We start from the raw sequence: 23,694 nt of genomic DNA, 5'->3' as shown, positions 1-23,694 counted from the left end.
AAGACAATAACAAGGTTTGAAACTGGATCAGCATGAAATCATTCTGTTTTGTAGCTTTATTAACAAATCGGTGTATTTTTTCCAGAAATGTGTTGTTATTTTGGTTCCAAGAATACAGTAATATAAATAGTTGCATTTGTTTGGTAGTAATGTCGCATACATGATAATCCCTTATATCGGTTCTTTCCCCTTTAGACATTTTGGGACGTTATTACGTAAACATCAGCCTAGACCAACGTAATTTGGGTGAAATGTGCCCTCTTCTGTATTGCCTATGGACTTTCTGGTTAAATGAACCTGGGATCATCTAATTAATTGAGCTAATGCAAACTAATTACATCATTTAATTAACATTAATCATTGAATTAACTGAGCCAAGGTTAATTGCCCAGAATGGTAATAACAGAAGTACGCCTATGCCTCCCTAATGCAGCTTCCAGAACTCTGCGTTACTTGCCTCTCTCTCTCTCTCTCTCTCTCTCTCTCTTGCTTCATGGACACGTACCCCAGGCGTGTAGTTCGGCGCTTTACACATGAAGGTTCATGTGCGTCATCCGTGTGTTTCTGCTGATCACGTGCACTGTTATGATAATATTATGGGTCAAACAAAAATGTAATATTCTGCTCATTTTTATATTTAATTATCATATATGGGCAGTACGGATTGTTTAATGTGGTTTAATGCGCTGAGGTCATGGGTTCAATACCCACCATGGTCCTAACTGTGCAGAGTTTGTATATTCTCCCCGTACTTGCGTGGGTTTCCTCCGGGTACTCCGGTTTCCTCCCACAATCCAAAAATATACTGGTAGATTATTTGGCTTCTAACAAAAATTAATCCAAGAGTGAATGTGTGTGCATGTATATGTGGTAGGGAATATAGATTGTAAACTCCACTGGCGCAGGGACTGATGTGCATGTTCAAATATTCTCTGTAAAGCGCAGCAGAATATGTGTGCGCTATATAAGAAACTGTTAATAAATACATAAATAAATATAAGAAGTTGTAGCATATATTTGGCCAAAAATATGAACCTGCCCCCAACATTGAGGTCACTTATATCAAGAGGGTCACTAACACTGCGGGGTTCAGGTCTGAGTCGCAAATCAGTCCAGCCCAAACCACCACTCCCTTTTTTTTTTAGTTTTTTGCATGTAACTAAAAATCTCAGCACGGTAGCACCTCTCATTACAAGAAGTCTAGCCATTTTCCTAAATTGCTAAAGCATAATCAGAGGTCATTGCACAGAAATACTTCTACAGGTTGAGTTTCCCTAATTTATTTATTTATTACCAGTTATTTATATAGCGACCCATATTCCGCCACACTTTACAGAGAATATTTGAACATTCACATCAGTCCCTGCCCCAGTGCAGCTTACAATCTATATTCCTTATTCAAAATGCTCGGGACCAGAAGCATTTTGGGTAATTATTTTGTATTTCGGAATATTTCAATGAGGTATCATAAGGTAGCTAGCATATATGTTGTCTTAACACATTATACATGAAATACATAAAAATATATTTTATTTGTGCATGAATCAAGGTTTCAAAACATAAAACAAAGTTTGTGTACGATCTCGGGCACTGAATTTGAACACTTAGCAATCATTTTCTCACATATATATTTAGAGCCAGTTACATTTCATGTCCCCAGTAGTGCTAGTTACATATCATGTCCCCAGTAGTGCCACTTATAGATGTCCCCAGTAGTGCTAGTTACATATCATGTCCCCAGTATTGCCATTTACACATGTCCCTAGTAGTGCCAGTTACATATTATTATTTATTATTGTCACCAGTAGTGCTGGTTACAGATGTCCCCAGAAGTGCCAGTTACAGATCATGTCCCCAATAGTGTCAGTTACATATCATGTCCCCATTAGTTCCAGTTACATATCATATCCCCAGTAGTGCCAGTAATATATTATGTCCCCAGTAGTGCCAGTTACATATCATGTCCCCAGTAGTGCCAGTTATATATCATGTCCCCAGTAGTGCCAGTTACTGATGTCCCCAGTAGTGCCGGTTACATATTATTATTTATTATTGTCACCTGTAGTGCTGGTTACAGATGTCCCTAGTAGTGACAATTACATATCATGTCCCCAGTAGTGCCAGTTACAGATCATGTCCCCAGTGGTGCCAGTTACATATCATGTCCCCAGTACTGCCAGTAATATATTATGTCCCCAGTAGTGCCAGTTACAGATCATGTCCCCAGTGGTGCCAGTTACATATCATGTCCCCAGTAGTGCCAGTTATATATTATGTCCCCAGTAGTGCCAATTACAGATGTCCCCATAAGTGCTTTTAGCAACAACAACAAAAAAAGTACATTTTGGAAACTATGGTTTTCAGAATATATAACGGATATCTCGATAAGGGATACTCAACCTTTATCAATTTTGATTGTTTCTTCCGATTTGACTATATAGTCAAAATTGGAAGCTTAAAACACACAGTGTGTATGCAGTAGCAGTGTGTTTGGGGGGACACATAATGAATGTTTATTTGTAGGGTGTCAAATTATTTTACACATAATAAGGGGGGATTACAAAACTCATTGATGCTATGCAATGGTATAGCAAAATAACTGAGATCAGTGAGAATTAATATAAAATACATACAGTATATCTATTTCTATATATAGATAGACAGAGTAGATAGATAGATTATAAGTAACACGAATTCCGCACACATATATATGTATCCCTAGGTGACCTGGTATATATAGCAGTTGAGCAGCTGTTATATGGTCGGTCTCTGGGGTATAATTCCAGGCTCCTGATTACCCCCCCCCCCCCCACCCTTACATTGTGCTATAACTGCTCAGGGTGGTTATATAAGATCATGATGTAATCATATACAAACCTAATGAGAATCCTCTGGTATCATTTTGCAACTGATCTGTTGTAATAAAATGTGTTTTTTTTGTATTTATTTTTTTACTGTTCATTTATCAGTGAACAATAAAATTAATTCAATTTGTGCTATATTTTAAGTTTATACCACATTTCTCGCATTTTTGTGCCAAATAGAATTCCCCTAAATATGTTTGTACCCCAACAATATCACAGAGCACAGTGGACGGACACTGCGGGTTTTGCTCATTTCTTTCCATAGCTCTGCAGTTGCTGTGGGGCTCCAAGTCCTTTGGACCGGTGAGGGCATGCGTATATGTGTTCCCCAGCAGTAGCCGGCGGCCGCATCTCTGCAACGGACAACACCTTTAATTATTTCACCGGACAGTTTAACAATGATTTAAGTATAGAGTTCACGCTCGGAATGAAATGCCAGACATGCCCCAGGTCGGAAGGTGTTTCTGGTAAGTTATTACAGCGTACGTCAGGGTACTGTTTATACAACATAGCTCAACATTTATTCTCGAATAAAGAATGTTCACTTGCAAATTGGCTGGATTCCTATGCACCATGGATGAGCTGGCTGGATAAATAGGGAATGGGAGATTAAGGCTGCTATTATAACCTCATATAGAGCTGTACTCGTTGGGAAGCCATGCCCTCACGCCGATGCATGAGTTTCATAACAAGCTTGGTTTGTTATTAGGACAGTAGACTCCCAGGAAAGGTCGCACCTCTCTCAGAGTCGGCATCGCTTATAACACATCACTGCCTCGGCACCCCCCGTACAGACCTCAAAGCGCATTTGTGGGATGAAGGAACCTTTCCTTCCATACTCTGCGCAGAGGTCAAATGTTTCTGACTTCTCAACCCAACAGTTGTGTCTCATATGATCACAGTTCACGAAGAATCTCAAGTAAGCATTAAGTTGGCCTTCAATACGAAGATCTCTGAAACTTATTACCGGTTATTTATATAGTGCACATATATACGGTGGCGCCTCACAGATAACAAGACAGTCATTCACATCCATCTCTGACCTTGTTGAGCTTGCAATCTACTGCATGGACCCACGGACACACCAGGCTCATTGACAGAAGCATGATTGCCCACCTCTATGTTTTTTTGTGATGTTTCCTTATGAAACCTACACAAACATAAGGGGGACATCCAATCTCCACACAAATTGGTCCCTGGTTTAATCAAAACCATTCAATGCTGACCACAGCGCCACTGTGTTACCTTGTTGTTACGCTGTTCTTGAGACAAGAAGAAGGGAAGTAGTTATCAGGAGCACTAATCGGCAGAAAAATTAATGTTTATTAAAACATAGCTTTTACTAAGTAGTCCGGGAGTTCCCAAACTTTTTTGAATCATATCTCGGAAAAATAAAATAAAAATTTAACGACACCCCTATGTTTTATTTGAGAAATTTTGACAGAAATATTAAATAAGGAAAATTTTGCTTATATGTCATCATTAGGGTCAGTTTTGTAGTAAGGGACAGGATTTTACCTAAGGATTATTCATAAATTGTTCCTGGATCAACCAAAGCACCCCAGGGTGCCATGGGAACACTTTGTGATTGGAGACTGATTATTATTGAACTATGGATTGGGTAATATTTTGGCTATTGAGACCCTCCTCCAACCCCCCTTCCCCCGATACTTTGTATAAATAAGTGCACTTCTATCATTTGATTACATAACATGTTGTATGTGCGATGATTTGCATAGTTCAGAGGTAATTTATGAATATGTTATACCCCTATAGATTGTAAGATTGTGAGCAGGGCCCTCTGCCATTTCTCTTTCTGTACCCAGTGGCTGAAATTTAATACAATGAGAGATTCAGAAAGTGAGATATTTGGTAAGAAATCTCCAGTTTTTTAAAGAAGCAATCATTTACACTGCATAATTTGCAGTGTAAATGATTGCCGCTTTAAAAAAAACCTGGAGATTTCTTACCAAATATCTCACTTTCTGAATCTCTCATCCTATTAATTTTCACCCAGTTTGTTTTATCCCTATTTTTAATTGTAAGGCGCAACAGAACCTGCTGTGCTGTATTAGAATCTGGTAATAAGTAAATAATAAGCACATTTATTACACACCTGATTATATTTAGGGCATCATGGATGGTGTAATGGTTAGCATTACTGCCTCACAGCGTTAAGGTCATGGGTTCAATTTCCACCATGGCCCTAACTGTGCGGAGTTTGTATATTCTCCCCGTGCTTGCGTGGGTTTCCTCCGAGTACTCTGGTGTCCTCCCACAATCCAAAAATATACTGGTAGGTCAATTGGCTTCCAACAAAAATTAACCCTAGAATGTCTGTGTGTACATGTGGTAGGGAATATAGATTGTAAGCTCCACTGGGGCAGGGACTGATGTGAATGTTCAACTATACTCTGTAAACCGCTGCGTAATATGTATGGGCTATATAAGAAACTGTTAAAAAATAAATAAAATGAGTTGGTTCTGGACTAATAAGGATTGCCACATTCCATTTAATTTAGGTCCAGATTGTATTACCAACATTAACATAATCACAGAATTACAGACTGAAAGAAGCCATCAGTGCAAAGGTAACATCCAAATGTGACGGTATGGACCAGAGCCAATCAGAATTCTCTATCTCATCAACAATGTCAGGTTACTGAGAACTAAACCCTAGTGTTGGGTTGCAGTAGGTAAAACCCAGTCAGACTTTTAGCAGAAATTTTACCAACCAATCAGATTCTGTCTATTATTTTTAAGGATGCAATACAGAAAAGACATAATAGGATATCACCTCATTTCATTTTTAAAAGCTTGAGTAAATGGACACCTTATAGCCGACTATGGTATTATCTTGACATCACTGATGATTTTCTATGAGATGATCACATTCTGGGTTGTAATCTCAGTAATGTAACATTAGTCCTGTACTGCAGACAGGGGGAGATGTAAGAGTCCAGTGTTCTTATCATTTTATCTGGGTCGGGGTCATAGGGTCCACAGCACAAAGGTCGACATGTCTGAAGGTTGATATGGGGTTAGGATGACAGGGTTATTAGGTCGAAACGGGCTAGGTCGACATGTTTTTTTTCTTCTTTTCCCCTCAAATATCAACACAGTCGACATGGACACTATAAAAGTGTACCACGCCCCAGTGGATGGTAGGTCATGAAATACCTCCTGTCGGCACATGACGGCTCAAAAGAAAATTAAAAACCCCATGTTGACCTAGCCCATGTCAACATAATGACCCTGCCAACCTAACCCCACGTCGACATTGATGCATGTCGACCTACAGCAGTCAACCCAATGCATGTCGACTTTAGTGCTGTTGACCTAACGACTGTATTCCGTTTTATCTTCCAATAAATAAATGCTGTCTGAAATGTAAAGCTCACAAGTAGATATGTTAGAAACAACTTTAATGTGCGGAATCTTTCTACAAGAAGACATAAGAAAACACAATAACAATATTCGCGATATTATCTCTCCAGCCATGACAGTATTGTGGTTTGTTAAGACACATGGGAGATAAATCGTGACTGCGCCTTGATTTCACATGATCAGCAATATAATATCCCCCCCCCCCCCCTTACTTCGCACACCGAGAGAACTTTTTCCTGCCAGAGCTGGAGTTTATAGGGAAGGCGAACACACCAGGGCATTTACACGGGAAAGCGGAGCCTCTGCGACTTCAAGGGCTCATAAAATCGTCTCACACAAAGTGACTTTATAACTGCAGTGACACTTTAATGTGGCCAATAAAATCCCTCAAATGCAGCTCACCCTCTTTTATAATGTGGTAATTAGGTGCAGTTAATATTCTGTTTGCTGTGTTGATTTCAGGGCCTTATTTAATAAAGCAAGAAAGCGGGGAGGGGGTAACGTGCTCGTGGTTTGGGACATTAAGGGGTGAGTGTGAATAACCGAGGACAGATAATATGAAGAATGCGCATGTCCCAGGAAAGGCAAGATGCATCATTATAGAGGAAGAAGAGAGAACTGTCTGAGAGGAGGCCTGTGAGCCTCTTTATTAGCAGCCTGGTATATGGACATGCAGAATAATGATACCTCTAAGGTGCGCGGCGCTCCGGAACGCCACGTTTTATTAACCTAATAAACCGCAGGAAAAAATTGTTGGAAAATGTATCTGGCAGAATGGTGTGCAAAGTCATATACAGTAAATGAGAGCAAGTCGTGTAACCTAACACCCTGCAAAAGTAAAAACACATTTTGGGAGTATCGAGATGGTTGCAGACACTTTGGCCTTTTAACCTGTTGTCTGCTGGAGATGCTAGACGGAGAACGCTCTTCGCTGCGGCTGCCGGCGGCATGCACAGTAGGTCTGCACGATATGAAAGTCTGAGATCCCAGGATATCAGACTTTTATATCGTGTCTGGATTCATCTCTGTATAAATTGAAATGCTATCAAATCCAATAAAGGAACACTATATCTATCATGCGACTGACCTCCAAAAACATTCTTCACCACACACCCGGGAAAGAAGTAGGGTTTGGGAATAAAGTGCCTTCAGTTTGCTCTTCCCTAACAGGTCCAGCGCTCTGCATATTGCTGCTCCTGGTGCTCTAGGCCTGTAAAGTGCGCTGAGTCCTGCAACTGTGACATCATTATCTTCTCTGTTCTTTAATGGACAGGAAATACAATTTTTAACGGGTCACTAGACTCTACAGGTTGAAAGTGCCATATTTAGAATGTTTAAGTTTTTCGATTTGTGGATTTTCATAGTTTGGAATATTTGCATTCCATTATGATATATCATTGAGGATTGTGCCTAAAGGCACGATTCAGGACTGCTCACTGGGCTATGTGTGGGCGGAGCCCAGTGGCAAGTTAACACCTCCCAGCCCAGTGCATGCCTCCTCACCGTCCGATTCCCTGTTCAGGGCTGTCAACGGATGTGCCAGGTGCTCGTAGCCGCTGAGTGACTTCTGGGTCAGCTGCACTTATAGATGCGATTTTGGGGTGGATGCTGACATCATTCGCCCTAGAGTTAGGTTTAGGCACATACTCGGGGGGTTAGGCTACTGGAGGGGGCAGTTCGGGTTAGACTGCGTGGAGGCGAGGTTAGGATTAGGAGCACCCTGGGTGGGGGTTTAGACACTAAGAGGGGAGGGTTAGAGGAGGGGGGGGGTCTTACCTTCCGAGCCTCTGTTGATGTTGTCAGCGTTCGGGATGCCGGTGTCGGGATATCAACTGCCGGCATCATGACTGTCGAGAAATCCTACTGAACCCTGTGCTACTGCACTTCTGGATAGCATAGACATGCAGCCACCGGGATCATTGATCCCTTATTCTACACTACTACCAAAGCAGTTTAATTAGAAATTGAATGCCTGCATTTATTATTATTTATTTATTAACATAATCTTATATAGCGCATACATATTCCGCAGTGCTTTGCAGAGAATATTTGAACGTACACATCAGTCCCTGCCCCATTGGAGCTTACAATCTATATTCTCTACCACATGTACACGCACACACAGACATTGTAGGGTTAATTTTTGTTGGGAGCCATTTGACCTACCAGTACATTTTTGGATTGTGGGAGGAAACTGGAGTACCCAGAAGAAACCCACGCAAGCACGTTGAGAATATACAATCTCCGCACAGTTAGGGCCATGGTGGCAATCAAACCCATGACCTCAGTGCTGTTAGTCAGTAATGCTAACCATTACACTTCATGCACACTATTAATGCTGCCTAGGGTTGAAAAAGGCTTGCGTTCCGTTATGCACACCGTAGTACTGACACCCTGATGTGTTATGCACGCAGGAGAAACATTGCCGGGTTTCCGCAGAATTGTACAAGTGCAGCACAACACAAGCCTCTGGCCTTATCTATTTGTATTTATCAACCAATCAGAAGCCACAAGGGCACTTGCTACAATTAGCGGAGTTATCAGTGTAAATAAACACAAGCCTTAGCCATCATTATGGTGGTTGATAAGCCCTAATTATGTGTAAAACTCACATTATGGATGTAATCCCTGTGTTTAGGCAGGGATTGGGGAACGTGTTGTGGCTAAGAGTGAGCAGAAGAGTTTCCTGGGTATTGTCCAGTGTTCTGATCGCTGGATAGCTCACAGGGAAGAGCGAACGCAGCAGATAATACAATAGCTTTTAGTGGAGAAGATAATTGTTGGTAATTGGGCATTTCTGTTTAGGTAACCTGATCATCCCTCTATGTCATAATTTACTACTGTGGCACTCCAACAACAACAGACACTAATTACAGCAACAAAGCAACTCCTCCTGTCCCACTCACTTCTGTATAATTCTATTTATTTCAATATTTGCATATCTTTTATTTATTTGTACTCAGGTTTGAGCTCTCTGGTCATCAGTGTATACCTCACCCTAGTACTGAATGCATGCTGGAACTACGAATAATACTTTCACTATGATGTCCATCAATGGGCAAATCAGTTTGCCGAATTCTGAGATTTGCCCATTTGCAGAATAAACTTATTTTAATATATTGTAGTATAATTATATATATGTATTGTAATATAATAATATCATTTTGCAAATAAACAGCAATTTGTGAGGTTTGGTTTAGCGTGCAAATTTTGCCGCAAAATTCAGAAGGATGCATGTGCAGAATGAAATTCAGGTTTCCCTTTTTCCACATGGGTGACTTCTAGACCTCTCCTATCACACTTTGCACATAATGGGACAGATGTATTAAGCTTTAACAAGAGATAAATGCAAAGGTGATAAGTAGAGATAAACGTCCAGCCAATCACATCTTAACTGCCATGTTACAGCCTGTGTTTGAAAAAAGTCAGTAAGGAGCTGATTGGCCGGACGTTTATCTCTCCTTATCACCCTTGCATTTATCTCTTGTTAAGGCTTAATACATCTGCCCCAATGAGCCTAATTCAGCATGGATCACTAATTAGAAAATTCTCAAATTGAGCGATTATCGAACGACTGCATATGCGCACCATGCACAAATGGAATTAGCAACTGAAAATGCGAACGGATCGTAAACACAATGGAGCCACAGTTTGGGCGACAGGAAGTTGGCGTGTGGGGGTGGGAACATGGCGTTCCCAGGCGTTTTTGCGGAAGGTCTCTGATGTCAGCAATGACCAGTTCCATCCCATTTTAGTCGCAGATTAGAGGCAGCCTCAGACCTACTCACATTTTCACAGATGGCAAAGACTCTTCGATGTTCCAGGATTTACATATGGATTTGTGATTGGATAGCGATGTACGATACATTTGCAAATTTGTATGGGGTGTTTTATTTTTCTGTCTGGATGTCGGTTCGCTGCTCGCAGTCAACTGCAACTTCCCAGATGAACAATGCATGCTGATTAGGCCCTAAGAGCAGTTGTGGTTGCAGCATGGACCCAATCTGACATCGTCACAGCTGTTTGCAAATCCAGGTGAAACCTTAGGTAACACTGCTCAAGCCTCCATCAGGTGTACACAGGGGAAACCCATAAAACATGGCCTGCAGAGCTTGATTAAGTTCTCATCTCAATGTGGATCATTTATTACAGTTGTATGTAGGTGTATAATTTCCATGAGAACATCAGACTTTGCTTCCGTTGTCTGACATGCCCTAGACAGGAAGCGGATTGTTTATTGACTGTTGTGCTTCTGTAGAATGTTTGCACCTACTGGTAATGTTTGTAGATGTCTCATTGTAATACAGTACACATAGACTATAGTCAGGGTTGTTCAGTGATGTCGGGGCGGGGCTGCTGATGAGGCAGAAAATGGGTGGGGCAGCCGGCAGATCATCCAGAGTGGGAGTGTGGTCAGCACGATCTCATCCTCATGGCCACTCCCCCCGCAGTGCAATGCCGGTATTTCAGGCTTTGCGTAGTGTGGGGCAGGGTTACAAAGACGCGATTTGCATCATTTGCTCCCACGGACCCCCCCTCCCTGCAAGGGGGGGGGTCACGGGAGATTGGCCACATTGCGGGAGGCTTGCCCCCATTTTACAGGGGTCCAGGATGGGTACCCGATTTCCGGGACCCTCCTGACCATTCCGGGAGCAGAGTCAACCCTGACTATAGTTAGGAGGAAATCCTACTAGTATTATACGGCTTATAGGGACTTATATTACTTTCTGCAGTTGTATGTGGGTAATTCATATCTGATCGCACTACCGCTACTTTTGTTGATCACTGGCCATACACAAGGTGATGTACAGGATCGAAGCAGCTGGGTGTAATAATCGGACGTTTCATGGGAGTGCCAAGAAAAACGATAGATGTGCCAGAAAACACGCTAGGAGTGACCGGGAAAATGCAAGCGTTTTAGGCGAGGGTGTGTGACGTCAGCTCCGGGCCGGATATGCCTGTTTTCATCATATCCGCCGAGTAAGTCGCCACTCTGAGCCTGCGATGACCGATTCCCAGTCATTTGATAGCGGGTGGCTTATTAATGGTTTTGAACGTATACGCATGGCTGAGAATAGATTTGTAGCCATACACATCTATTCGTACAGCGAACACATTAATTCACAAGACAGGGCTTTACTCTGGTGGGTTGTCATCTACCGGAACGCTGACTGCTGTGAATTGACGGCCATATGATCAGATCTGAATAACCCCCTATGTTAGAAACGTCCAAGAATACTTTTTCAATTAAACAGCTTAGTATTATTTGCAGCCAGTTTTCTCTAGCAGCAATCGGACCAAAACCGTCTCTTCCGCGTCATGTATTTGGATGCCGAGGGCAATGTTCCCCACAAGTGATTATGCTGAGTGTACGGATGCCGTTCAGCGTCAGATAGCGCCAGTATGATTATGGGAGCTGTAAGGTAGCGTTTGGACACCCACCATTATCTCCTGCAGTAATTCTTCCTTTACATTCCTAAGTTCCTATGTGTTCTAATCACATCCAATCAGTTTCCTGGCAAAAAGAGGAAAACAGAAGTGACAGCAGATAAGGTGTTTGTATCACTGCTGGTGGCCTCTATTTCCTGTGTAGCATCATTCCATTATACATAAATCCTCACACTCACATTACACTGCACCATACGTGATCAATGGTGGGGATGCCAGCAGTTAGAATACCGTCAGCGTGGAGGGTGGGCACCTCCCCATGTGTACATGTGCTTTTCTTACACTAGACATTTACAAAATGATATGTCGAGGCCAACGATTGTCATGTTACTATCCTGTAACAGGACATAGAGACAGATAGGGGGAAATTTACAAAGAAAGCAGTTCTATTCCAGATGGGATATTGCTATGGGCAACCAATCAGATACTGGGCAGGATGTACCAAAGGAAAACTGCGGTAAAAACCCTGTTATCTGGGTTTTTGCAGCATTTTGGTATGCAGGAAAACCCGCACGCTGGCAGAGGGAGGCAAAGTGGAGCGGCAGATGTTAGGGCATCATCTATTATATTCTAGAAGGTGCTTAATCAATAAGAAGTAGATTCTGATTGGTTGCCCATAGCAACTCCCATGTGTAATAGAACTCTCATCTTAGTAAATTGCCCCCATATATTGATAGATATTATATAGCCAGATAGGTAAGGAATATGTATTTACTTTATATATTTTATTTATATTTTGAGATGGATACATAGCTAGCTGATAGCAGTGGCGCACCCAGGGGTGGGAGGAGGTCGAAGTACCCTGAACCCCCCTCCCCTAAAGGAACAACATTTTTTCTGACTCTGAGCCACTTGCCATGTCCCACGGTTTGAGCCCCGCCCCCTTGCAACATTTTGGACCAATGACAATAAGCACCCATCCCCGTCCGTAACCTTCTAGCTGCTGCATCTATGCGGGCGTGTGTTTGTGTGTATGCATCTAAGTACAGTATGGTGGGTGAGCATCTGCAAAGGGACATATACAGTATGTAGTACTTAGAAATATTTTGTTTATTAAATATACTTCTATTAGGGAGAGAAGCAAGAAAAGGAAAACCAGATGCTTTACACTATATACTAACCCTCCACCCCTTCAAAGCTTGCTTTTGCCAATAGCTAGACATCCAGGCCGCTAAATTGGTGTTAATGTTGAATCTATTCCCAGAAGCAGCCATTGTGATGCAGTGTCAGCTGACAGTGGCCCTGATGGGGATCACATATGGAATGCTTAATTAAAGAGTCTAAAACTGATTATACACATAGTAAATGGGGTATACAGAAAACAATAATGCTATGTGATATGTAATAATGATATAGCAAAACAATGTATAACTGTTTCACAGATAGGTGTAAGACCAAAATGACATTAACAGATAGACACAGATAGACAGGCAGCGCTGTGCACAGCCATTAGTGGGCTTTTACCAGGGTTATTAGTGGTGGTGGTGGTAATATAGTACAGCCAGACAGAATTTATAGGCACTAAGTACCTGGGAGAACCAGCAAATACCTCTGTATTAATGATCCATATCTAGGAGAACTCTCCACTCTGATCCTGCCCTATGATTCCCATGCTGAGAGTAGTAATTGTCCCCCAGAGTCTCCCATATCTAATATATTATCAGCACTACCACATCCTGCAAGGGTTACAGGCCACACATTTCCTTTATAACACCCTCTGCCTTTCCCCCACACTGATTCTCTATCAAGATGATGAGGACAGATGTCCAAGGACTCATCCCAAGCCCCCTGCTCTGAGAGCTAGGGGGCTAGCCCAGTGTGTGGCAGTGCTTGATTATCTGTCTGTCTACAAGGTGCCCAATCTTGTGCCATTATGGTGTCTGTAGGGATATATATATATGTAACTAGACGTATGTAAGTGGTGCCACTTTGAAGGGCACAAGGCGAGGAACATGAATAGTATTTGGCTTGCGGGGTGCAGCTCCATCAGAGATTCGTTCTCTGGTCAAACAGCTCAGCTTCCTGGTCCCAGCGTTGACCCCACTGCCCTCTATATACGCATGTGCCTGAGGGTGCATTATACTGCTGCTAGGGTTCTAAAGGCCCCCATACACTATGCGATTTTGGGCCGATTTCACCTGATTTCGGCACTTTTGGCCGATAAATCGGGTGAAATAGGGCCAAAATCGCATGTTTGTGACATCTGATCCAATCTGATGCGCGTTCCCGTGCTCATCAGATTGGATCAGGTGGTCGGACCTGCTGAACATAAGATATATCGGAATCTGAGGCATCATGGGCGCTTTCTAGCACCCACGATGTTTCAGATCCGATATATCTATAGAACTAGTCCGAGTACCTCCTCTCCGGCGCTGTGGACCTCCTCCAGTCCAACCCCCAGTGTAGTAACAGCAGCCGGCGTCACAGGAAGGGGCAGACGCGAAGCCCCTTACGACGGTGTGAAGAGCTCCCCGCAAGCGCTCCTGTCCTCCGCCACCGCCGGTCCCCACCAGCGCTCCTGTCCGCCGCCACCACCAGCTCCAGTCCCCGCTCCAGTCCCCACGCTGATTGCATTTGAGCAATCGCCTGTGGTTAAAAACCACAGGCGATTGCTTATGCAATTTGATAGATATTATGTGCTGCACATAATATTTATCGATGCGTCATTCAACGGCGTGCCTGCGCATCGCGTCGAATGTCCCCTTCAAAATGCATGCAATCATTCGATTTATCGGCCAGATGTGGCCGGAATCGAATGATTGCATGCAATATCTCACATATGTATAGGCAGCATATTACCTGCAAGGTATAGCACTGCTCAGGCCACTCCCTAGGGCCATCCCATCAGATAAATCTCATGGCACATCCAATTTGCATGCAAATCACGTGATTAATCACATGTGATAAATCACATGTGATTTATCTGACACAAATTGGATGTAAAAAATGGCACATCAAGTCTCAAATTGTATGTAGGCCTCCTGGGAAGCTGCCAGGGTAGTTCAAGGGAAATCAGATGCAATTTTACAGATCAGATAAATCTCATAGTGTATGGGGGCCTTAAGTGTAATATGTCACATTACCCTTATCAGTCTCTGGGCCAGATGCACTAAGCTTCAAAAGTGATCAAATGGAGAGTGATAAACAGCCAGCCAATCAGCTCCTACCTGCCATGTCATGGACTGTGTTTGAAAAATGGCATACCGGAGCTGATTGGTTGTTTGTTTATCACTCTCTATTTTATCACTTTTAAAGCTTAGTGCATCTGGCCCTCTATCAGGGAGTACTTTATACAGCTGTACAGATCGAGTGTTGGAAAGTTCCAATCATCCACCCATGCTGATGGGTAAAAACGGGACCCAGACAAGACCCCAGACCGCCAGACCGGACATCAAAATCTGCAGTCCGGAGCTTGTAGTGTCCGGTCCAGTGGTGTCCTGTCCGGGATGGAAGGTGGGGGGGGGGGGGGGGGCTTGACGTGACATCTGTCACCAGGTAGAGGAGGAGGGGGAGCTTCCCTGTATGTTCTGGGCATGTAGCAAAAACCGTAACGGTCCGGACCACACGGGGAGCCTGTAATCTCCCCTTCCCCATGTTCCTGGTGAAAGCTATCCCAGGCATCCCCCGGACAAGACACCCCCAGGACGGGACACCCCCTGGACCGGACACTACAAGCTCCAGACTGCAGATTTTGATTTCCGGTCCGGGCCTTGTCCGGGTCCGGTTTTTATATAGTCCCTAAAACTGGTACCTCCCTTGCTATAGAGTCCAATACATTAACGAGATACCTGGCCCGATCTGATCCGTGTCCTGTGTTTTTACTAATGACCATCTGTCTGCTGCAGAGGTCACCAAACGTCTGCTTAGCAAACGGGATGATTTCCATATAACTGCTAGGACTGTTTATTGTTTTCGATCTGTTAGTTTTGGTTGATGCAGTTCGATGAGCAGTTTTGCCTTTAGTAAATCCCACAGTTTGCCAGATACGCAGAAAGTTGCCAAAACAATGGTTTGGGTTACAAGTGGGAGATATTTGCTTATTCCCATTATAATGGTTATTTCTGCGAAACAGTTGAGATAAAAACAGGATCACTGGCAGTTCCGCCAATTATATCACTATCACCAATGTGTAACACCAAAGAAAATGTTTCCGAATACTAGTGAAAAACATACAGAGGTCGCCAGTGTAAAAGCGGAACAGAAAGATGGCTGCGAGAAAAGAAACTAAACTGAATAAAATGATCTTATTGTATGTAACATCCAGTAAAACGTGTTCCAGCTCTGTACAGGAATTCAGTAGAAAATGTTATTAGTCCGCGGATCGTTTTTAGAGGGATCGTCTAACATCTGACCCATTATACGAACATCATCTTCATAATTTCTTGAGGGACTTTCATCTCCCAAAAGAAATATAAGACAGCGGGCCGGCCTCTTTGCTGCTGGGTGGTCTGGAGATGACAATCACACCAAGGGCCTGTCCACAGTATTTGGCAGTTTCCAAATAAAGGAAACTCTTGTTTTACAATTTGCATCATTTGCTGGAAATGAGCTGGTTTGATAGTGAAAGTTTACCCCCCATCAGTACCCCCCCCCCCCCGACCCTCTACGTGCCACGCCGCGGTATCTACAGGCTGAACCAAGCACCACGTCCTCAATATAGAGAGCATTTGTTTTGAATTAAGCCTCATGCGCTGCGGTATATCCTGTTTGTGTTCACTTATTATTACTGACAAATTATCCTGCTCTCAAATCTCATCAGAGAGGAGAACGCTTTGTCCCAGCATCGGAACTGACTGGAAACAGTAGGTTTAATTGGGCTCAGTGTGAACAGAGCTCATAAACTGCACTTATTCCTTTTATGATTATATGTGTGAAAATGGTTAATAGCCAAAGTTCAAATTGTTCCCATTGGATGCATATACCTTAAAAACAATGCAGAAATAGTACAATATTACTGAACCGTAAAGCCGTTGCAATGCCGAGCTTCAGTACCTGGTCGTTCCCTACAGACTATTATAATGAGACTGAAAGGGTACAGTCATTCCCTAATACCGGAATCCTATTCTATATATTGCTGATGAGTGAGTTCTGAGTTTCGGCAAGTCTTAACCCTTGTTTTATCAAGTGGTTCTTAGAGGCATATTTACTAATGTGTTGGTTTTTAGAAGAGATGGGGTTAGCTTTAATGAAGTCCGAGTTCCTTCGGCCGTACGGGATGCCAAGACTATTTTTCAAAGGAGCAATCATTTCCAAGACATGGTTTTGCCTTGTAAGTGATTGCCCCTTTAAAAATATGTCCCCCATTGCAGCCGAACTTGGATTTGCATGCTACCTGAGATCTTGCACCTAGCATCCAATCAGATTCTACTTTAATTCTTTTATCTAGCACCTTCAAGAAGATAATAGCTTGACATCCACCTTTAAAAACTTAGGGGCAGATTTATTAAGCTTGGAGAAGAGATAAACTGGAGATAAAGCGGAGAAAAGGTAAGAGGAGATAAAGCACCAGCCAATCAGCTGTGTTTGAAAAAGACAGTTGGGAGTTGATTGGCTGTGCTTTATCTCCTTTTACCTTTTCTCCGCTTTATCTCCAGTTTATCTCTTCTCCACGTTTAATAAATCTGCCCCTTAGTTACAAGTTAATATGCCCCAGATTACAAATCAGCTATAGAGGGCGTCCAAAGGGCGAAATACAATAGCAGTTTGATAAACTGACTCCTGGGCAGGTTATCTTCCAGGGGTGAGGCTCCTGGGAGTAGTGGTGGTTCTGGTATTGAGACTCCCTGTGACCTACAGTTATCATGTAGATGTCTGACAGCCTTCCCCTAGTATATTTCTGTTGTTGGGGGGTATTGGTGAGGGTAGCATTCCTCCACTAATCTCTCATCACTAAACCACTTGATTTGTTGCTGCATTTAATCCCTCGTACTAATCCTCCTCCTTCAGTAAAACTATACTCCTCATACAGCTGTCAGTCATCCAGCACCAACTCCCTAGACTGCTCCCTTGCACATGTTATTAACGCAAATATCGCCTCTAGAACACTTGTATCTCTAATGACTGCAAGTCTAGGAGCCAAACTGGCCTATGCCCTTTTTCTGGTTGACTCGCAATGCTATACATTTTGCAGCCTTGTGAGCAGGGGTTAAAGTGGGCCGGAACGCACCGGAACTGAGTTCCGGCAGTTCAAATTGAAGCCGGAACTCAGTTCCGCCTCCTTCGCCCACCCAGCCTGCTGCTGCTGCCGCCCTGCCGAGAATCCATATGGATCTCTCAATGCGCGGGGACAAGCCGATGTGGGTGCTACTGCTGCGGCTGCCGTGACTCTGTGTCTATGTGCCCCGCTTGGCGCTCACAGTCACAGCCGCCTGTCACAATAGAGACTCTATTGAGTGACAGGCGGCTGTGACTATGAGCGCCGAGCGGTACACAGCGCCGGGCGGGGACTGACCTGACTGCCTCCCCCTCCTGCTGTTCGGATTGGCCACCAAGGGGGGACAGAGGAGGGACCTGCGCTTATGCGCAGGCTGTCACGGCAGCAAGCTAGAGCGGAGTGGACGCTGTGCAGCCTCGAGTCCAGCGCTTACCACACGCTGCCTTCGCTAGTAGTAGCCCCCGCCAGGAATCACATCAGACAAGTTGGACAAGTTCAACTATATTACCCCCAACAAGTAAGTCTGTTCTTCTGGCTTCTGTGGGGAGGTGGGTGGGGGACGCGGAGGGGGGGGGGTTGGCGTTGGCGGGCCTTTTCTCTGGCCTCGGCGCCATTTACCATTTTACTGCGCAGTGCGCACTCAGTCTGCTTCTCCTCCACCTCCTGCTCCAGCCTCAGGCTCTGTGACCATTACCATTTTGTTGGTGAGTTAGTGTACAGTACACTAACTCACCAACAAAATGGTAATGGTCACAGAGCCTGAGGCTGTGTACACTGTGTACTACTGACTGCACAGCTGTTATCTCAATGATGTGGGGCCTGGGGGAGCAGCAGTATGTCCAGATCAGTGCAGGCCAAAGCAGCGGAGAGAGCAGGAAAAAGATCAAGGTGAGGGGCCCTGTGCTGGCCATGACATCATTGGTTTTATAATTCTGTCACTTTAACACATGTGCCAATGTTGTATATGATGTCCTTATTCTGCAAATGATGTCATGTTGGGGTGTGATGCAGGGTATGTGACATGCGGCATGATGTAGGGAACGGAACCTTGCAGCATGGTGTGGGGTTGTGCAGTGTGATTTAGGGGATGGAGATGTATTGCGTGATGCATGGGGTTGGAGATGTGTGGCGTGATGTACTGTAGGTGACAGGGACATGCAGTGTTATGTAGGCGGTGAGATGTAGAGTACATAGACTTGCAGTGTGATGTAGGGTACAGGGATGTGCAGCGTGATGTAGGGTACAGGAATGTGCAGCATGATGTAGGGAATGGGGATGGGCAGCGTGATGTGGGAGACTCGGACGTGCAGTGTTATGTAGGCGGTGTAATGTAGATGTGCAGTATGTAATGGCTATTACGGTGTGCATAATCCCCATGTTCCAGAAAGCCATGCCCTAAATTTTTCAGCGCGCCTACGGCGCGCATTGTTATGGTTCTTACTTTTTTTGGGCTTGTTTGCCACTTTTCACCATAATTTCAATTAGGGGTGGCATTATGTGCCCCACATGATTCTATTCATGGGTGTGTGTATGATAGACCAGAAATGTAAAGCTTGTAGGGTGGCGCTAACACCCTAGCACCCATCCTGGCTGTGACATATATTGTTGGGGGGGGGCGCGAATGGCAGCAAAGGTGAGTTCCACCACCTCCCCAGGACCACTTTAAGCACTGCTTGTGAGTCCACCAAACTCCGCCTGCCTCCCCCCCCCCCCCCCCTGCATGCTGCGATACCCCGCAGGCACGAAAATTGATGTTTTGATGACCATCGAATGATTTTGCAAGCGTTCACAGATCTATCTCAGATCCGCACCCTGCGCTTGAAGCTGACGGGCAGCTGACATCCGCTGATGTCAGCTGCCCACACCCGCGTCATCGAGCAATCACCATGAGAACACCCAGCGTTTTCATGGGAATACTGAGCGTTCCTATGGGTGCATCCCTTTCCCCACCATAACCCCCACCCCCACTGTTGTGTGTGAACACCCGGCGAGTAATCTATTCACCATGGCCACTGGCACACAGCGGCTGTACATGTGCATAAATGACAGTCTTCACATTGCAAATTTTCTTATTCTGGATACAATGGGGGTATTCAATTGTTATATCGTGTTTGATTTCCAGTCTAAAATGATGGGTGATCGTAGGATGATATTCAATTATTATTATTATTTTTTTGCGTATATAGCGCTTATTATGGTCGGGTTTAGCCACACATTTGCGCATTCCAGCTCACCATCCTCATAGCCCAATGTATCTATTGGTTCAGTATAATTTCCTGACATTCACTTTTTGACATGTTGACATTTTAAAGGTAGGCATTTTGGCTGTGTCAGCATTTTGACCATGTTGGCATAATAAATGACAGCATTTTGAACGTGCCGGTATTGTGACTATCTGCCAGTGGTTGTCCGTATTTTGACCAACTGTATTTTGACTGTCGGTAAATTGACTGCATCCCATATCTATTCGCATTGTCAGTCCTAATAATAAATTTATACAAGTATGCCAAATAATATACTACAAGTATTATTTTCTTTTATTTATAATAAGCCACCACGTGGTTCCTGTAGTGCCATACTTAGGGTAAGCAGTCATTATCTCAATGTTGCTGCAATGGTGAAAGGAATATGGACCTTATTCTGGTTGACTCGCAAGGCTGCATATATGCAGCCTCGGGAACCCACCTGACGCCGCCCTGCGAATGCTGGGGTGGCTGCCCCCCCCCCCCCAATCGCACGCTGTGCTTGTTCGCCAGGCTTGCAGGTTTTACTTAAACATCCATTTGCAGGCCAGGGGGAAACTCCTACATCTTTTGATGGTCGCCAACCATCGAAAGATGTGGTGCATGCACGCATATCAAAAGTAACTCTCAGGTCGCTTACGCATTTGGAAAGCATCGAGCTTGCATGAGAATTCGCATGCCAGCGAACGGACCTGAATAAGGTCCAATATGTAAAATATCAGCACTCTGGACTACCAAGAATGTTTTGGTAACAATTTAATTTTCAGAGTTGCATCAGTGTCGACACAATGAATGTCAACATGGTCACGCTGTTTTGTCAGCTTTATGATGTCGATAAAATTTACGTAACCTGTTGGTAGAAATAACATGTAAATACTAGGCTACCAGATTAGACATTGACATACAAAGTCATGGGGAAATTTACTAAAGGAAATTTGTAAAAAAATAGGTGTATTTGTATTTAGAAATACACTTATTTTTGACATTTACTATCCCGAAAATACGGCAATTCGTAGTCGTATTGATGTGCTATCAATACGAATACAAATTGCCGTATTTTCGGGATAGTAAATGTCAAAAATAAGTGTATTTCTAAATACAAATACACCTATTTTTTACAAATTTCCTTTAGTAAATTTCCCCCTTTGATTACATAATTATTACCCACAGATTACACAATTATGCGGTTCTGTTTCCATATGCCCACAAACCCTCAGAGCAGAATATACAGTGTACGTGCTAAAATAGGTAACTATTTGCTGTCCTTTTTTCCTGAACTACAAATATCAGCATACACTACGTATATTACATACTCCGGCTCTCTCCAGATGTTGCAGAACCATAAATCCCAGCAGGATGGTTCAGTGCATGCTGGGACTTGTAGCAGCAGAGAGGTGCGCTGCCTCAGCATGGTGCGGGGAATGCTGGCTCCGCAGTGCACACATTCGCACAGGTCCGGATTCAGCTTTGTCAGCAGCACAGCTAGGCAAAACCATTCTGCACTGCAGGGGGTCTGATGCAAGATGTGCAGAGATTTACATGTAGTTGGGGTATATTTTTTCTGTGCAGTGTAAATACTGACTGCTTTATTTTTACACTGCAATTTCGATTTCAGTTAGAACACACCCCGCCCAACTCTAATGCCCCGTACAGACTATACTATGGATCTTATTCAGGTCCATTCACAGCAGGCGTTCGTCCGCATGGGGACCGATGTTTGGGGTATGCGCATGCACAGCTGCATTTCTGCCCATGTGCATACGCCTGGTGCATGCGGTCATGGCGAACATACTGTTCACCGGGTGCACGCATCCAACATTGTGGGCGAGGGCGTGGGGAGGCAGACCAGGGTACCCCCCATGGGAACGCCCAGCTGCCCGCCCATTTCCTGCCAAATGTGTACACATATGTGAGTGACCTGAGAGTCACTTTTGATATGCGCGTGCACGCACCACATCTTTCGATGTTCGGCGACCATTGAAAGATGTGGGAGGTCTCCCCTGGCCTGCTTTCGCATGCCGGCAAACGAACCCGGAGTGCAAAGGGGAAGGGTGGTATGCCCCATACCACCATTCGCAGGGAGGGTTCTGGTTGACTCGCAAGGGTGCAAATTTGCATTCAAGCAAATCAACCATATATGCAGCACCGTCCATATATTTTATGATATCAGGAGTGTTGCAAAATGAACAATTTGCGGGTATAACACTGAACGTTATTGTTAACTATATCTTCCAGTGACATCACCGGGATCTGGGCCAAACATGCAGTCACTGACCATATCATCAGATTGGACTGTATGTTTAGATTTATCGTTAACAATTGGCGGAAATGCGCAGAGTTAATGATATATTAGTGGTTACACACTGAACGATAGGCACAATAATATCGGTAATTATACCATTGTCGTACAAATCGTGTATTGTGTACCCACCTTAAGTCTCTCTGCACATGTTACATCTGCCCCACCTGCTGTGCAGCATGACGATTCTCTATGATATTTCCAATTATATCTAATTGGAAACTAACTAATTGGAAGCTAACTAAATTTAGCTCCATGAAAGCCGCAGCCTGGGTGGATGGAGGCGTGTCACTACTCATCAGGTTATGGTGTCAGCGAGACCATTACCCCAGTATCACAGGGAGCCTGATTCTACTGGTGCAGACCCTGCTCCTCGCACTAATCAGTTACCACTTATGTCAGATAAAATTGGCCGGCACTCCATAGCCCTTTTCTCCCACCCCTGCTGTTATTAGCCTGGGAGGACAAATGTCTCACTCAGACCCACATAATATGGAAAGAATTTACAGCCGCCTTTTTATACGCAGAGGAAGAAATAAAGAATGCTAAGACAATGTTGCATGCTGGTTTATACACTTCTTTAGTCTAGGGCAGTGGCAAACTGTGTGCCGTGGCTCCCTGGGGTGCCTCGGGACACTTGCAGGGGTGCCACGGGTTGGTGGTCCAGAACCAATAAAAATGATGTATTATCAATTATTTATGGACAAAACCAGTGCTGGTGGCTGCCAATCATAAAATATGTACAATCAGATGCAAATCCTGCCCTTTACCACATAACTGAACCTAAGAAGCACATATAAACACAATCTACTTAATTTTATATAGAAATTTTGGGGCCTAGGGGTGCCGTGGAAATATTCTGATACTCTAGGGTGCTGGAAGCAATGAAGAGATTAGGGCAGAAATACTTTATTTACTGTACTGCATGGGTAATGCTGTATTAAGGTACCCATGGCTTGATTCTGATGTGGTCACGATACTGATGGTGTTGCAGAGTAGTTATCGGTAGACTGCGAAAGTGCTGCAGCCGCAGTGCGCTTGTACACAGTGAGCAATCAGTGGCAAAGCCGCAGATTGATTGTTAGACAGAGGCTGTTTGGGGAGGTAGCGAGGAGTGTCTGCAAGCAGCAGGCATGTTTAGCATGTTTCTAGGCATGTAGCGGTGTGCGACTGCAATGTCCTATGCCTAAAACATGGCACCAGCACTGCGGCTCCCGAAGGTACTCAGAGAGTCAATGTTTCTTGCATCTGTGGGCCTATTTCAAATCTGACATCACATGCATTCCCCTCAAATGCCTG

General features: G+C 44.0%; 1 long non-coding RNA gene across 1 annotated transcript in view; it reads left to right on the top strand.

Moving 5' to 3' along the window:
• LOC146045649 (uncharacterized) overlaps positions 1–23,694 on the top strand; it is a 280,538-nt gene that overhangs the window by 236,400 nt on the left and 20,444 nt on the right. The window lies entirely within an intron of this gene.

This window comes from Crinia signifera, chromosome 11, assembly GCF_055691185.1.
Source record: "Crinia signifera chromosome 11, ASM5569118v1, whole genome shotgun sequence".
Lineage (NCBI taxonomy): Eukaryota > Metazoa > Chordata > Amphibia > Anura > Myobatrachidae > Crinia > Crinia signifera.
The sequence above is the reverse complement of the archived record's forward strand: the minus strand, read 5'-3'. Positions and strand labels throughout refer to the sequence as shown.